The 13,608-nt window shown below is 42.6% G+C and overlaps 1 protein-coding gene across 2 annotated transcripts in view; it reads right to left on the bottom strand.

Moving 5' to 3' along the window:
• The window catches only part of LOC133660198 (RNA-binding motif, single-stranded-interacting protein 3-like), a 467,861-nt gene that overhangs the window by 250,094 nt on the left and 204,159 nt on the right, over positions 1-13,608 (bottom strand). The gene's annotated exons all lie outside the window — the stretch shown is intronic.

Raw genomic sequence — 13,608 nt, forward strand, 5'->3', positions numbered from 1 at the left:
CTTTCACTGTTATGCTGATGACACCCAACTCTACATGCCCCTAAAGTTGACCAACACGCCGGATGGTAGTCAGCTGGAGGCGTGTCTTAATGAAATTAAACAATGGATGTCCGCTAACTTTTTGCAACTCAACGCTAAGAAAACGGAAATGCTGATTATCGGTCCTGCTCAACACCGACATCTATTTAATAATACCACCTTAACATTTGACAACCAAATAATTAAACAAGGCGACTCGGTAAAGAATCTGGGTATTATCTTCGACCCAACTCTCTCGTTTGAGTCACACATTAAGAGTGTTACTAAAACGGCCTTCTTTCATCTCCGTAATATCGCTAAAATCCGTTCCATTTTGTCCACAAGCGATGCTGAGATCATTATCCATGCGTTCGTTACATCTCGTCTCGATTACTGTAACGTTTTATTTTCGGGCCTCCCTATGTCTAGCGTTAAAAGATTACAGATGGTACAAAATGCGGCTGCTACACTTTTGACAAAAACAAGACAGTTTGATCATATTACGCCTATACTGGCTCACTTGCACTGGCTTCCTGTGCACCTAAGATGCGACTTTAAGGTTTTACTACTTACGTATAAAATACTACAAGGTCAAGCTCCTGCCTATCTTGACGATTGTATTGTAGCATATGTCCCGGCAAGAAATCTGCGTTCAAAGAACTCCGGCTTATTAGTGATTCCCAGAGCCCAAAAAAAGTCTGCGGGCTATAGAGCGTTTTCTATTCGGGCTCCAATACTATGGAATGTTAGAGATGCTACCTCAGTAGAAGCATTTAAGTCTCATCTTAAAACTCATTTGTATACTCTAGCCTTTAAATAGACTCCCTTTTTAGACCAGTTGATCTGCCGTTTCTTTTCTTTTCTTTTCTACTCTGCTCCCAACCCGGGGTGGACCGCTAGCCTGTCCATCAGATGGGGACATCTCTACGCTGCTGACCCGTCTCCACTCGGGATGGTTCCTGCTGGCCCCACCATGGACTGGACTTTCGCTGATGTGTTGGACTTTCACAATATTATGTCAGACCCACTCGACATCCATTGCTTTCGGTCTCCCCTAGAGGGGGGGGTTACCCACATATGCGGTCCTCTCCAAGGTTTCTCATAGTCATTCACATTGACGTCCCACTGGGGTGAGTTTTCCTTGCCCGTATGTGGGCTCTGTACCGAGGATGTTGTTGTGGCTTGTACAGCCCTTTGAGACACTTGTGATTTAGGGCTATATAAATAAACATTGATTGACTGATTGATTGATTGTTGGGCCTGACAAAAAATGTCTGTTTCTCAGCTGTGGTCCGTATGGAACGCAGCAGTACTTAGTTGGAATAAAGTTTTTCACCACTTGTGGCAGTAATGAAAATGTCAAACAAAGAGAAGAAGTCTGGAGCAACAGTCATAGAAAAACTTCTTAAGGACAAAAATGATTACTAAAGTGGTAAAGCTGTGTTTTCATTTGCACTTTGCACAATTTTATTTACAGTTCATTTAAGAAACATGTATTATTAATGTTCTTACAATGTATTAATTTTAGCACGCCATCATTTTATGTACATTTAATTTACATCAGTTTTTATGAATTCAATCTTTAGTGTTTATTTTTGTAATCAGCCTGACCTAAGCCTTGATAATGATAGGTTATTATTGAATATTATTAAAATCAAGAGTAAGATTACTAATTCAGTGTTGTATTTGAGTGGGCCCTAACCCCCTTCATAGTGGAAAAGTTGGGCCCCGAGGTCAAAAAGGTTAAGAACCTTAAACTAGAGCATACCCCAGCTGTCTTCAGGATAAAAGCAGACTACACCCTAGATTGGTTGTTAATATGCAATACAGTATATGATAATAGGGGTTTCCTATCCAATATTGATATCAGTTGTCAGTCCAATATCAGGAAAAAGTTAAGTATCAGATTATATCTGCTTGCATCTAAAGTCTCCGATACAAGCAGTCCTGCAGCGTGTTTACTTGTGCAAAGCAAGACGGTCATTTAACATCTAAATGTCCTCCAATAAACACACAAAGTTGGAATTGTCTTGTAAACACGGCAGGCTGTTGGCTACCAGGAGCCACTAGTTTTAGTTATAATTCCATGGTACTCACAGTTACAAAGTCTCCAAGGCAGAAGCCTATTTAAAAGTATCCGGCAGTAACAAATGTGTCTGGATCGTTCGACTTACTGTGTCATGCATGTCATTTGATGAATTATTGAGACCACTAGTTGTTATTCTTCAAAATCCTTAAAATGAGTTGTAACATATTCTTATTCCAGGTATTCCTCATAAAACATGTTTGTGACATAATGCTATTTGCTTATTTATTTATTGTTTTTATTATTATATGAGGTTTTTATATCACTACTCCACTCTTCCACAAGTGGGGTCAAAAATGCCCCCCAGCAGTACCCATGGAATCTTCTGTGAACCTTTATTTCTTAGCAACCTTGAATGTCTCACATGTCATCGCTCACATCTAATGCAACTAGTCATCAGACACATGCCTAGTTGGGTTTGGTGGCCATGTTGGCAGGAGTGTCAGGTGATTAGTTGGGTTTGGTGGCCATCTTGGCAGGAGAGTCAGGTGATTAGTTGGGTTTTTGATGGCCATGTTGGCAGGAGAGTCAGGTGACTAGTTGTGTTTGGTGGCCATCTTGGCAGGAGAGTCAGGTAAGTAGTTGTGTTTGGTGGCCATGTTGGCAGGAGAGTCAGGTGACTAGTTGTGTTTGGTGGCTATGTTGGCAGTAGAGTCAGGTAACTAGTTGTGTTTGGTGGCCATGTTGGCAGGAGAGACAGGTAAGTAGTTGTGTTTGGTGGCCATGTTGGCAGGAGATTCAGGTGACCAGTTGTGTTTGGTGGCCATGTTGGCAGGAGATTCAGGTGACTATTGTGTTTGATGGCCATGTTGGCAGGAGATTCAGGTGACTAGTTGTGTTTGGTGGCCATGTTGGCAGGAGAGTCAGTTGAGTAGTTGTGTTTGGTGGTCATGTTGGCAGGTGAGTCAGGTGACTAGTTGTGTTTGGTGGCTATGTTGGCAGGAGAGTCAGGTTACTAGTTGTGTTTGGTGGCCATGTTGGCAGGAGAGTCAGGTAAGTAGTTGTGTTTGGTGGCCATGTTGGCAGGAGATTCAGGTGACTATTGAGTTTGATGGCCATGTTGGCAGGAGATTCAGGTGACTAGTTGTGTTTGGTGGCCATGATGGCAGGAGATTCAGGTGACTATTGTGTTTGATGGCCATGTTGGCAGGAGATTCAGGTGACTAGCTGTGTTTGGTGGCCATGTTGGCAGGAGATTCAGGTGACTAGTTGTGTTTGGTGGCCATGTTGGCAGGAGATTCAGGTGACTAGTTGTGTTTGATGGCCATGTTGGCAGGAGTGTCAGGTGATTAGTTGGGTTTGGTGGCCATGTTGGCAGGAGAGTCAGGTGATTAGTTGGGTTTTTGATGGCCATCTTGGCAGGAGAGTCAGGTGATTAGTTGTGTTTGGTGGCCTTGTTGGTAGGAGATGCAGGTGACTAGTCGTGTTTGGTGGCCATGTTTGCAGGAGACTCATGTGATTAGTTGTGTTTGGTGGCCATGTTTGCAGGAGACTCAGGTGATTAGTTGTGTTTGGTGGCCATGTTGGCAGGAGAGAAAGGTAAGTAGTTGTGTTTGGTGGCCATGTTGGCAGGAGATTCAGGTGACTAGTTGTGTTTGGTGGCCATGTTGGCAGGAGATTCAGGTGACTATTGTGTTTGATGGCCATGTTGGCAGGAGATTCAGGTGACTAGTTGTGTTTGGTGGCCATGTTGGCAGGAGATTCAGGTGACTATTGTGTTTGATGGCCATGTTGGCAGGAGATTCAGGTGACTAGTTGTGTTTGGTGGCCATGTTGGCAGGAGAGTCAGGGGAGCAGTTGTGTTTGGTGGTCATGTTGGCAGGTGAGTCAGGTGACTAGTTGTGTTTGGTGGCTATGTTGGCAGGAGAGTCAGGTTACTAGTTGTGTTTGGTGGTCATGTTGGCAGGTGAGTCAGGTGACTAGTTGTGTTTGGTGGCTATGTTGGCAGGAGAGTCAGGTTACTAGTTGTGTTTGGTGGCCATGTTGGCAGGAGAGTCAGGTAAGTAGTTGTGTTTGGTGGCCATGTTGGCAGGAGATTCAGGTGACTAGCTGTGTTTGGTGGCCATGTTGGCAGGAGAGTCAGGTGACTAGTTGTGTTTGGTGGTCATGTTGGCAGGTGAGTCAGGTGACTAGTTGTGTTTGGTGGCTATGTTGGCAGGAGAGTCAGGTTACTAGTTGTGTTTGGTGGTCATGTTGGCAGGAGAGTCAGGTAAGTAGTTGTGTTTGGTGGCCATGTTGGCAGGAGATTCAGGTGACTAGTTGTGTTTGGTGGCCATGTTGGCAGGAGATTCAGGTGACTATTGTGTTTGATGGCCATGTTGGCAGGAGATTCAGGTGATTAGTTGTGTTTGGTGGCCATGTTTGCAGGGGACTCAGGTGATTAGTTGTGTTTGGTGGCCATGTTGGCAGGAGAGAAAGGTAAGTAGTTGTGTTTGGTGGCCATGTTGGCAGGAGATTCAGGTGACTATTGTGTTTGATGGCCATGTTGGCATTCAGGTGACTAGTTGTGTTTGTGGTCATGTTGGCAGGAGAGTCAGGTGATTAGTTGTGTTTGGTGGCCATGTTGGCAGGAGAGTCAGGTGATTAGTTGTGTTTGGTGGCCATGTTGGCGGGAGACTCAGGTGACTAGTTGTGTTTGGTGGCCTTGTTGGTAGGAGATTCAGGTGACTAGTCGTGTTTGGTGGCCATGTTTGCAGGAGACTCAGGTGATTAGTTGTGTTTTGTGGCCATGTTGGCAGGAGAGACAGGTAAGTAGTTGTGTTTGGTGGCCATGTTGGCAGGAGATTCAGGTGACTAGTTGTGTTTGGTGGCCATGTTGGCAGGAGATTCAGGTGACTATTGTGTTTGATGGCCATGTTGGCAGGAGAGTCAGGTAAATAGTTGTGTTTGGTGGCCATGTTGGCAGGAGATTCAGGTGACTAGTTGTGTTTGGTGGCCATGTTGGCAGGAGATTCAGGTGACTATTGTGTTTGATGGCCATGTTGGCAGGAGATTCAGGTGACTAGTTGTGTTTGGTGGCCATGTTGGCAGGAGATTCAGGTGACTATTGTGTTTGGTGGCCATGTTGGCAGGAGATTCAGGTGACTATTGTGTTTGATGGCCATGTTGGCAGGAGATTCAGGTGACTAGTTGTGTTTGTGGTCATGTTGGCAGGAGAGTCAGGTGATTAGTTGTGTTTGGTGGCCATGTTGGCAGTAGAGTCAGGTGATTAGTTGTGTTTGGTGGCCATGTTGGCGGGAGACTCAGGTGACTAGTTGTGTTTGGTGGCCTTGTTGGTAGGAGATTCAGGTGACTAGTCGTGTTTGGTGGCCATGTTTGCAGGAGACTCAGGTGATTAGTTGTGTTTGGTGGCCATGTTGGCAGGAGAGACAGGTAAGTAGTTGTGTTTGGTGGCCATGTTGGCAGGAGATTCAGGTGACTAGTTGTGTTTGGTGGCCATGTTGGCAGGAGATTCAGGTGACTATTGTGTTTGATGGCCATGTTGGCAGGAGATTCAGGTGACTAGTTGTGTTTGGTGGCCATGTTGGCAGGAGAGTCAGGTGACTAGTTGTGTTTGGTGGTCATGTTGGCAGGTGAGTCAGGTGACTAGTTGTGTTTGGTGGCTTTGTTGGCAGGAGAGTCAGGTTACTAGTTGTGTTTGGTGGCCATGTTGGCAGGAGAGTCAGGTAAGTAGTTGTGTTCGGTGGCCATGTTGGCAGGATATTCAGGTGACTAGTTGTGTTTGGTGGCCATGTTGGCAGGAGATTCAGGTGACTATTGTGTTTGATGGCCATGTTGGCAGGAGATTCAGGTGACTAGTTGTGTTTGGTGGCCATGTTGGCAGGAGAGTCAGGTGATTAGTTGTGTTTGGTGGCCATGTTGGCGGGAGACTCAGGTGACTAGTTCTGTTTGGTGGCCTTGTTTATAGGAGATTCAGGTGACTAGTCGTGTTTGGTGGCCATGTTTGCAGGAGACTCAGGTGATTAGTTGTGTTTGGTGGCCATGTTTGCAGGAGACTCAGGTGATTAGTTGTGTTTGGTGGCCATGTTGGCAGGAGAGTCAGGTGATTAGTTGTGTTTGGTGGCCAAGTTGGCAGGAGAGTCAGGTGACTAGTTGTGTTTGGTGGTCATGTTGGCAGGTGAGTCAGGTGACTAGTTGTGTTTGGTGGCTATGTTGGCAGGAGAGTCAGGTTACTAGTTGTGTTTGGTGGCCATGTTGGCAGGAGAGTCAGGTAAGTAGTTGTGTTTGGTGGCCATGTTGGCAGGAGATTCAGGTGACTAGTTGTGTTTGGTGGCCATGTTGGCAGGAGATTCAGGTGACTATTGTGTTTGATGGCCATGTTGGCAGGAGATTCAGGTGACTAGTTGTGTTTGGTGGCCATGTTGGCAGGAGATTCAGGTGACTATTGTGTTTGATGGCCATGTTGGCAGGAGATTCAGGTGACTAGTTGTGTTTGTGGCCATGTTGGCAGGAGAGTCAGGTGATTAGTTGTGTTTGGTGGCCATGTTGGCAGGAGAGTCAAGTGATTAGTTGTGTTTGGTGGCCATGTTGGCGGGAGACTCAGGTGACTAGTTGTGTTTGGTGGCCTTGTTGGTAGGAGATTCAGGTGACTAGTCGTGTTTGGTGGCCATGTTTGCAGGAGACTCAGGTGATTAGTTGTGTTTGGTGGCCATGTTGGCAGGAGAGACAGGTAAGTAGTTGTGTTTGGTGGCCATGTTGGCAGGAGATTCTGGTGACTAGTTGTGTTTTGGTGGCCATGTTGGCAGGAGATTCAGGTGACTATTGTGTTTGATGGCCATGTTGGCAGGAGATTCAGGTGACTAGTTGTGTTTGGTGGCCATGTTGGCAGGAGAGTCAGGTGACTAGTTGTGTTTGGTGGTCATGTTGGCAGGTGAGTCAGGTGACTAGTTGTGTTTGGTGGCTATGTTGGCAGGAGAGTCAGGTTACTAGTTGTGTTTGGTGTCTACGTTGACAGGAGAGTCAGGTGACTAGCTGTGTTTGGTGGCCATGTTGGCATTAGAGTCAAGTGACTAGTTGTGTTTGGTGGCAATTTTGGCAGGAGAGTCAGGTAAGTAGTTGTGTTTGGTGGCGGCTTGGCGCAGATGGTACATCGGCTATGCAACTTGAGGGTTACGGGTTCGATTCCAGCTTCTGCCATCTAAGTCACGTCCATTGTGTCCTTGCCCAAGACACGTCACCATTGTTCCTGATGGGTCGTGGTTAGCGCCTTGCATGGCAGCTTTCCAAAATATTTTTTTCTTTCTAGGGGGTCGCAACAGAAAATATTTGAGAAGCACTGATTTTGGTTAGACTGCTGACATCAGATGTGTAAGTAGGACAGTATTGACAGTCAAAGTAGCATCAGATGTGTAAGTGGGACAGTCAGTATTGCTTGATATTTTTGTTACATTTTTGTAAATAATGGGTTTGGACAAGGACATAAATAGACCATGTTTCACAGTTTTAGTGGCTAGATTTAATAACATATTGAATACGAGTCAAACGATGGTGTAAGTGTTGATGACATCATGGTAATATAATTAATAGGAGTGTGTCATTGTGTGCAAAGTGTGTGTGGTGACAATGAACAGTACCTTGGGGGATGCTGGTGAAAGACCAGTTTGATCATGTTTATGAGGTAGACTAATAAAATAAGATGCTGGCACACTTGAGTTGAGCCAAGCAGGAGAATAATTAGAAAGCAACACAGCTTAGAAGCCCCAGCTGTAATTCTGAGTAATTCATGTTAACACAATTAAATGATCGTACAAAGACCTTCGTTGGAATCACAGATGTAAACATATTAAGGAAGAACTACACTTGCTCTTTTTTCCTCACAAAGGGACACGATCAAACGCTTCAGAATATCTAGTTTTCGTCTTTTTTTTTTCAAAATGTTGGGAGCATGGACTATATTGCTGATAAGCAGATTCTTGTTTTATTGTTCAAAGGCGGAAAGCTGCTTTTACAGCAAGATCTGTACCACACACACAAATATTTATGCTGTCGCTAATGAGAAACTCCAAGTTTTGCCAGTATAGGATAACACACACACACACACACACACACACACACACACACACACACACACACACACACACACACACACACACACACACACACAGACACACACACACACACACAGACACACACACACACACACACACACACACACATTCTCTCTTGTAATGTGACATGCCAAAAAACTGCAACACATACAGTATGTAGCATGTATTCACATTCTAGTACCTGTATAAATATATGTAAGTATGCATACACCCACACAGAAATTGAGAATATTTTTGGAATTGTGTCAGTATTTATCTAATTAAGGACACTTTCATAAAGGATGCACAAACATACATTTCACCAATTCATTAGCAGTCTGATAAAATAACTTCATCGACCTTCCAGGGAAATTTGCATTCCACAAATACAAAATAAATTTGGGGTTATTTGCTATAAGATGATTCATCACCATGAGTCAGGAGCATGACACCTTTGAATGCAGTTTTTTTTTTTTTTTTTTTTTTTAAACCATGTGATGTGCAAGTGGTTTTCCAGTTATAAAGGATTAAAACTGACTGCAGAAGATAGTTGTGTCATCTTCACATGAAAAAAAAAAAAAAACAACTTGCAAGATTCTATAAGCTGTTTAAAGTTGAACTGCACTTGTTTTGGAATTCTGCCAATCATCCACAATCCTTCTGGGAACACACATCTTTCTCTTTTGCTGTGCATCCAATTAGTGAAAAACTTCTATTAAGAGGCGGCTCACAATGCAAGACATGGTGATACGGTCGATTCTGCCTATAAAGCCCTCTAAAAACCATCCGAAAAACCTCCAAAACTGTTTGATATACTGCACATGGTGTATGTATGCAATGTAGTCACAGGCACATACATGAAAATTTAATATTTACAGTATTTTGGTCATTTTAAGCATTACCAGAACTTCTTTTCTGGGCTCATTGATTTCACTGAGCGCATTGCAACAAGCGCTACTTTTGTCAACACAACAAAATAGAGAGCACTTTCTGTATTTGCCCCCACTAATGGCATACTTCCTGAGAGCTTTAGGGTGTTAACATGTAGCATAACTGGTCAACATTTCATAAAACGGAGAACATAAAACACTGACTTACAATGTCTGCTCTTACTAGGTCGCCAACTGGTGGGATGTTGTATCTTTTGGCACATGTGCTCTCCTTGAACTGCTAGATTTAGAATGATCCTCACTCCTCAGATAAAAAAAAAAATCCTCCCGAGCAATGTGCTATGCTGCATTTCATTTATTGAGAGTCGAAGTTGAGAGCCATGTAGTATTTCATTGGTAGCGTGTGGAAATTCTAACTTCCTGACTTGTTCCCGCAACCTCCTGCTATGCAGGTCTATACTATATAGTCATGATTCATAACTTAGTATTATCATTTTCAAACTCTAAGGCAATACAGCAGAAGCAGCTTAAGTTCCTCAGTTACTAAATTTGCCATTATATTTTGAGAAAAAAATGTCAGTAAGATATCAGATGAAGTGCCCGTCATTCTTTGACTGACATTTTACATGCACCTTTTAATGCAAATTGGGCCCCAAACAGATCACGAGGCCCTACGCACAGTGCATGTTCTATGTGTAGGTAGTGGGGGCCCTGTTTATGAAACTGACGGGCATTATCTTCAAATACTTCAAAAATGATCTATTGTCAAGAGTCTGTCAATGTTTTTATGGAATGCAAGTGCACCCTGAAAAGGGGGTTTGAACCTAAACCTAGAAGTAGGGAGGGGTACCTTTGTGTTGTCGAGTTGTTATATCTTGACTTCTTACACTTATTTGTGTCATGCAGTAGCTGGACAAAGAAGGCGGTGCGTAGCTGGCAACCTGGCTGTAACACACTCACAGACTTTCTAATTGGTCAAACGGTGGTGGGCGGGGCATCGAAATGAAAACAATAACAAGATTTCGGGGCTGTAAATCTAATTTTGAAATGAGCATATCCCGGCTGAACTACTGTTATCAGTTATAGTGGTGTTCGAAAAGAACATGATTTATTAATGCCTTTTGACATATCAGGGCCATGTAATGATGACTTGACATGCAACTATTACATATAGCTCCTTTATAAAATAGAATATGTTTTTAAAAGCAGTCATGTGGTTAAATTCTTGGAGCTGGCCTGGCCACAATGTGATCCTTAAATCTCAAGACATGGTTCATAATCTTCCTTATGCTCCTTATGATGAGTTTATATGTATTGGATATTCTTTGGTGTAATACATATATTACCTGTTTTTTGAGTCTATCTGCAAGACTTCTGGAGTCATTCCCACATTGCAAATGAAACCACGCCCCACCCGCTAAAAAGTATCAGAATTTATCTTGTGAAAATGTACACTGTTTAAATATATATCTTAAAGTCCTCACCTCTAATCTTTCCAGACAAATTTACGAAACACGACATAGGTCACAACATTAGGTACACCCGCACACTCAATTCACTCGATCGAAGCAGAGGGGGAGGAACTTCTCCCTCTCTGGCTGAGAGTTTGACTTAATGTCCAAATAAGTACCGTATTTTCCGGAGTATAAGGCACACTTAAAATCATTTTTTTTCCCTTTAAAACTCGATAGTGCGCCTTATAACCTGATTTGCCTAATTTACGGAATAATTCTGGTTTTGCTTACCGACCTCGAAGCAATTTTATTTGGTACATGGTGTAATGATAAGTGTGACCAGTAGATGGCAGTCAAACATAAGAGATATGTGTAGACTGCACTGTGATGGCAATATGACTCAAGTAAACAACACCACCATTTTATATATTCCATTGAAAATATAGAACATTACACGCGGCGCTCAAAAATCTATCAAAATGTTTTAGTACGACTTTGGTAAGCTATGAAGCCGCACCGCTTCATGGATTGTCGGTGCATACGAGTATTATTATGGTGTGGGTATAAGGTTAGACATATTATCTGGCGTTTTGTTTCGCAATATTATGCAAAAGGAACTTTTCTTACCTTCTGGTACCTGCTGATCCGTATTTGGGATCTGCATGTATCCTGAAAAATTGCGTGTAAAGTCTGAATGTCATTAAAATTACACATCTTCCACTCCCATCCTTGCACACTACACCGCTACAACAAAGATAACGGGGAGAAGACGCTGTCGAAGGTGAGCCACGTAACTAAGACCGCCTACAAAACGGCACATCCGGAAGCGACAGTCAGAAAGCGGCTTGAAGATGATCTGTAAAACAGAGTGTGTGTACCTTCAGTGCTGAATGATGAGCAGAGGCAGAGTTTGGAGTGTCTTCTTTAGCTTGATTTCCATTTTTATGTGCTCACTGTCCACTGTGTCCAGGAACTTGAAAAATGATTTCGTGCCATTTGCTGTTTGACGCCCGCTATCATGCTAATTAGCTGCCTGAAAGCGGGTGACCCCACTGTAGAAATAGCCTGCATGTCTTCTAGCACATATGCTGCAATGGCTCTATCAATGTTGTCCTGGCTAGCAGTCCCTCCGTTAAAATCCTTAGGTGGTGGTGGAGGTGGAGGTGGAGGTGGAGGTGAAGTGGCTTCGGAGCCTGTGTCTCTCTTTACTAGCTTCGTCAAAGCATGTTGCTTTTGTAGCTGTTTCAGCAATTTCAATTGCTGTTTTAGGCAGTAGATAGGATCTTTGATCCAAGACACAACTTACATTTAACTAAAATGTTATTTTGTTTGTGCTCGACAAAAGAAAAGTAGTGAGAATAACTCCATGTTAAGAAACTTGGCTTCGGCTCCGCCATGATGTCTTGTTAGTAAACACAGACACGCCCCCCCCCCCCGCCCCCCCGCCCCAAAAACACCCACACGCAGCGCGCCTCTTCACTTCTTTGTGACACAGGAAGAATCAGAAGGACGACACTGCAGCTCTCCAATAAAACACACTCAGATCTTCTCAGTTTCTAGCCGATACTATATAAAAAATAACGTAAAATAATGCAGTAACGCATCATGTAGTAACGGTAACTGAGTTACTGAATATAAAAAATAGCGCGTTAGACTACTAGCTACCGCCGAAAATAACGGTGTTACAGTAACAACATTGAACATAATCAATGCAACATTTTCACCAAAGAACCACCATTACATGTTATGTAGACCACAAGGAAGTGTTTTAAATTTAGAAAGCAAATAATAATAATATGACTCCTTTAATGCGCCCTATAATCCGGTGCGCCTTATATATGAAAAAAGATAAAAAATAGACCATTCATCGGCAGTGCGCCTTATAATCTGGTGCGCCCTATGGTCCGGAAAATACAGTATGTCCACCTCGCTGTGATGTCACAATGTAGCCAGACTGCAAATCCTTGCGAAACAGTGGCCTCCACAACTTCATGCAAGCTCGCGCCAATATGCATGAACCTTATGATTTGACGCTTTGGCATTGTTCAGGAGTACCCAACATTGTTACATTTATAAATCAGAAAAGACTAAATTAATCACGGGTCCCCTTTAAGTTATTGTAGAATTAGCTTTAATTATGATTTCTAATTAATTTTTTTTTTTTTTAAGTGGAGCAGTCTCCAAGTGGTTTTCTTCCAATCTGAGTGTTGGCTTTCACACTATCGTCCAGACAGTGAGCATTTGTCTCGACCACAGGCGTGACTAATGGATACATTTTTATTTATTTATTTTTTTTTTTTAAGTGGACAACTCTCGTGACAGAGCATCAGCCTTGAAGAGAATGGCCCTTTTGCTTGCAGTCTACTCATCACTCAAAGAGAGCTGAATATTTTGAAGCTGTATCTGTCCCTCTCTCTGAAGGGGTTAGAGGCTAAGCATTGGCGCCTTTGGAGAGTCAAGGTTACTTTGAGAAGTTTCCCTCCTTCCAAACGACATGAAACATTTTCCACATCTATAATGTAACTCAAAATAACTTCATACCCACTGAAAATGATTGCTACCTCAGAACACTAAGGATAAAATTAAAACATTCGAATTATGTAACCCTTCTCATTTGTGCCTTTTGCTTCCCAGCGGTGGCCTGAAGATGATACAGAGATGACATTTCATCGTACTCAGTCAGCCCTGAAAAATATTAAATTCTTAAAAGATTTAAAAAATAAAAAATGAAAAAGAGTTATGGTTGAAAACAACAAAAGAAGCAATCACATTCCTACATGTAAACATCCCAATGACACTGAAAATGTGTATTATTGGTAATCTGCATCAATCAAAGAGTAAAAATGCATTTCTTTCAATATGCATCATAACAAAAAGGGTAATACTAAAAAAATGGATAGATGTTGATAGTCCAACTCATACTGACTGGTACACAAGCTATGGAAATTATATCAGTATAAAAAATGGATTTAGTTTAGATAATAATGAGTCATATTTTGGAATATGGGATCCATTATTTAAATTTGTTTTAACTATTAAATGTACCTAAAATACGACTTATTTTATTGTTGTGGAAAATATTGGACGCAATGTGTTGTCAAGCTTATGAGATGTGATGCATCCACTGTGACACT

Source organism: Entelurus aequoreus, linkage group LG11 (genome assembly GCF_033978785.1).
Source record: "Entelurus aequoreus isolate RoL-2023_Sb linkage group LG11, RoL_Eaeq_v1.1, whole genome shotgun sequence".
Lineage (NCBI taxonomy): Eukaryota > Metazoa > Chordata > Actinopteri > Syngnathiformes > Syngnathidae > Entelurus > Entelurus aequoreus.